The sequence below is a fragment of the Centruroides sculpturatus genome, unplaced genomic scaffold (genome assembly GCF_000671375.1).
Source record: "Centruroides sculpturatus isolate CEXI.00-Female unplaced genomic scaffold, Cexi_2.0 scaffold317, whole genome shotgun sequence".
NCBI classification, from domain to species: Eukaryota; Metazoa; Arthropoda; class Arachnida; order Scorpiones; family Buthidae; genus Centruroides; species Centruroides sculpturatus.
Window position 1 is genome coordinate 67,308 of NW_019384610.1, and position 4,800 is coordinate 72,107.

A 4,800-nucleotide genomic window follows, 5' to 3' on the forward strand; every position below is an offset into this window, starting at 1 on the left:
TTTTATATAAAAATTATTAATATTTATATTTTAAAAATGTACATTATAAACATGCACATTTTTTAAAATAAAGAAGGTAAATCTATATAATATATATATACATATAAATATTTAACACTTAATATAGATTTTTCTTTTATTATATAAAATATCTGTCATAGTATTTTATTTTACCATCATTTATTTTCTGATTATTTGATTTAGGAGTCAATTTTAATTTGAAATAGTAAGGCTTTTATAAGAAAAAATAAGAAAAAAATATTCAATTTATTAGAAAAAATAAGACTTTTATATAAATTTTTCTATTAAAACTTTGTTTAACTGTTTTCTGTTTATATAGGGTGATTCAGAACTCATGGGACAAATTTTAAGGGTGGTAGAACACATGACAAAAAACATTTTTTATATAGGAAAGTATGGGCACAAGTGACGTATTGAGGCACAGACATTATTTACTTACAGCAGTGTTTACAATAATTGCTGAAAATTGTGTCCACCAACAGTAATGTATGCTTAGCAGCATTGATAGAGTTTGGCATACAGTTTCAAAAATGCCAGGTATTTCATGCACATGTACAGTCACAATGGATATTCAAGCAACAGGATCTTTAACAGTCAACTGGATTCTCATGAACGAGAGCTTTCAATGTCCCCATAAGAAGTAATCACAGTTTTGAGCAATCATTGTAAACACTGCTGTAAAGATGCACTTGTTAACGATGCTGTAAGTAAACAATTTATGTTTCCTTTCATGTGTTATTTTTTGTGTTTGTGCTTCAATGCATCACTTGTGCCCATAATTTCCTATACAAAAAATGTTTTTTGTTGTGTGCTCTATCACCCCTTAAAGTTTGTCCCATGAATTCTGAATTATCCTGTATAGTTTGTTTTAATTTATATTACGAGTAAGGATATATATATATAATTCTAACAAATATTTATATATATTGTTTTAATTCACATTTATATATATGTTATAAATTTTAAATNTGTTAAATAAAATATATTTAAAGTATGCATTATTATAATACATATTTAGGGTGGAGTTTGCATTGATTTTTCAAAAATGGATCAAATTCTGGAGACAAATTTAGAAGATTTTGATGCTAAAGTACAATCAGGAGTGACATGGAGAACTTTAAATGATTATTTAAAACAAACAGGACTCTGGTTTACTGTTGGTAAATATTTTAGTGTTATTATTTTTAAATATAGTAATACATTCTAAAATAAGAAATAACTAAAGTTAAGATAGTTACCTTAGTTTCATTGTATTCAATGAAATATATCCATTGCTTGTTCATGTAAATTCAGTCTTGAGAAACTTCTACACATCTTAAAAATTTTCAATTCTTTACTTTGAAATAATATATAGGAAATTGAAATTTTATATATTTATATTTTTGTGTTTTTATAAATTATAAGGAAAAACANATTTTTATAATATAAGGAATAAAATTGTGTGGCGCCATCTGTTACGAGATTTTGTTACAAAAACTCGATATATTTATCGAATTTAATTGAACTTTGTACTATGTCATTTAAACAACTAAACAGAAATATTGCATAAAATATCATTTTGAGAGATTTAGGATGACAATACAAAAGTGTTCAGGTTGTTTTTTCTCTTGCAAAATTACTAGAGTTTTCTGTATTTGTTAAGTTCATAAATTTATATTTGAACCGGGGAATAATTAACATCCGAGGACAACTTAGGTTTAAAAAGTATGCATTAAAGGTGATAAAGATCAGAGGAATATTGTAAACTGTAAAGAATGATAAATGTGGGAAGAACGGTATCCATATTTTAAAAATTAAGAAAAATAATAAGTAAGTGAAATGTGATAAGTCTCAAGAATCCGAACTCTGGTAATTTTTGTTTCTATGATTGTATTTCCTCTCAGAAATGTAATTCCTTTGCCCAATTAATTCTTTATAACGAATGAAATTGAGACAGTTCTCATAGTCATTTAATATTAAACATTTAGAAAGGAATGGACTTTAATTAAATAAGAGAGTAAAATGTTAGAGATTGATCTTATGATTAGTTTCCTGCAAAGCGGCTTCTCCGCAAAACAATTTCTATACAGGAAAGCCAACATTTCTGAGGTTAATTCTTTATCTATAATGTTTATAAACTGATTTTTTTTATTTATCGCCGTTTTTATCACGTGAAATAATCTTCCCTATGACCTCTGTACATGTTTTTAAAAATATTTAATTAAAAAATTTTATTTTACTTATTATTACAACAAAATGTTAACATAATATTACATAAATAATTTAGAAACTTATTAAAAATTTAATTTAAACATCAAAAATGTTTATATTCTTTTATTATAAATATTATTATTTAAAATATTGATATAAATAGAGAATTCAGATTCTAAACATAGACAATTATTTCCTTAAAATTATTTTTAAGAATTATATTATTAAATTATTTGTAAAAATAAGCAATTTCAAGAATATTACGCAATTTATTACAACATTGTAATAATAAAATTTAGAAGTTGTATAAAAGTGAATATCATATAATTATATATATTTGTAATTTCTAAATTCCGTCACTAGAGGTCGATTTTTTCAATATGTTTAGAGTCGTACAGTTTCCTCGTTCGTCTGCTACAACTAACCTTATTTGTTTTTCTAATTTAAAATGCTATTTACAGGTAATTAATGTCACTTAATGTGTATTATATAATTTTATAAAGCGATAACTTTTTAAACTTCTATAAAATGTTTCCTTTTTTTGTGAAGGTAAGAGTTAAAATTGTATGTTTATTATGTAGAGAAGAACATTATCCCAAGATTTTATAAATGGGTTGAAAAGTATAGTTGGAGATTCCAATATCAGTCAGTCTCAAGCAATGAGACAGCAACATGGCATGGATGAAGGTCCACATAGGTATTTTGCAATTTTAATGTTAATTTCTGTTGTAAGGTAAGGTCACTTTGGTAAGATTCTAGGTCTGAATGAGACAGTGGTGACCCCTAGACTGTGTATCAATAAAGGACCAATAAAGTTCAGACGTGCCAACCTCTTAGGGTGTGACTATGCAGATGTGAGTGAGCAAGAATATGTGGCAAGAAGAGGTGATGACATTTCACAAACACTGTTTCTTGCTCTCGTTTATTATGACCACACACGAGAGCGAGAAACAGTGTGTGAAATGTCATCACCTCTTCTTGCCACATATTCTCACTTGCTTGGAAAATTCTCTTGCTCACATTTGTATAGTTGAACCCTTAGAGCAGTTTGAAACTGCTGTACATTGTGAGACTCGTTTGGCATGTAACATGTCATACAATTTTGGGGTACTTTATGGTTAACGGGACGCCAGCCGATATGTATGGCAATGGGTAAGATTCAAGCTCTAAATGAGGGGTTTCACACCACCCCCAGAATTGTTGACCATTTGCAAGATAATCATCTCCAAATGTCAGTTTTTAACATGTATCAGTCTACCGCCTTTCTAGATGCTTCACATGCAGATGTGTGCCTCGGTGCAAGCAATAGTAAGCACCTTGGTGCTTGGGTGGGGGTGAGCTCCTCACCCCCTAAAACTATATAACATCAAGCACTCCACAAACAGTCAAGTGGGCTACTCAAAGCTGGCATGGTGGCATGGGCTAAATTGTTAAATGCAATAGTCTTCTGGTGTCCCATTAACTGAAAAAAACAAATTTTGGTTTATTGCCCATCTTTTTCAATCGTCATTTCGGCTATCATCTGGTCAGACCTTTTTTCAATGGGTTTCTTTACATTTATTCTAATTAAAGCATTTTCATTTAATTTCTTTAAATATTGTTATTTGAAGCCCAAAACTTTGGCGCACACAAATATTTTTAAAGGTAATTATGCTCACTATATGGCATGCAGACTCAAAAAGATTCATCTTCTCTGTCCTAGAGGATCAATAAAGACCAAAGGGTATAATTTATTACACCTCTGAATGAGACTGTTGGGACTCTAACAGAGTTGAAGACCATACCCATAAAAGCAAAAAACTCTTCAATCATTTAACAAGGATTTGCTTCCACTTCTGCCTGTAAAACAACATTATCAAGAGACACTGGTCTTCCTGAACGAGGTGAGTCACAAAGATCAAAATTACCTGACCTGAACCTAGTAAACCATTTCTGGCATTTATGGACATATACATCACAAATATTTTTTGTAGCTTTTGTTGCATCGCTACTTTCCGAAATTTGAATAACATACAATGTTGAATATGAAGCTCTTCTGGTTTTTGGCTTGATATTTCAAATAGGGATGTTATAAAAATGAAATTGATGTGTAAAATCAAAGAAAAGAAGTCACACCAACTGCTATATAATAGGCTAATCAGTAATTTAAATTATTATTGCTGGAATGTAGCCTGATATTATATGGCAGTTGGTGTGGCTTTAATGTAATGAATCAGGTTTTGGAATCAATTGATTAGCATTAAATAAATGTTGATAATCAAAATACAACATTACTTTCCAGTTTCCCTTATATTTCATACTCTGACATATTTTTTGAAATTCTGAAAGCAAAGTTTAAGCAATTGGCAAGCAATTATATAAGATATTTATTTTATGTTGTTTGTCAATTATTAATAATTTTCTACACATAGAATAGGAACTTTTTGTATATAATTACAATGATTATTAAATTTTTTCAAATTTTTTAAACATATCATTGTATATGACAAAAACTTTATAATAAAATTCATGCTGACTACATAAGTTTCATTCTTTGAAAAGAAAAAATGTACAAAAGTAATGAAACTTTATATATTAATATAATAATAA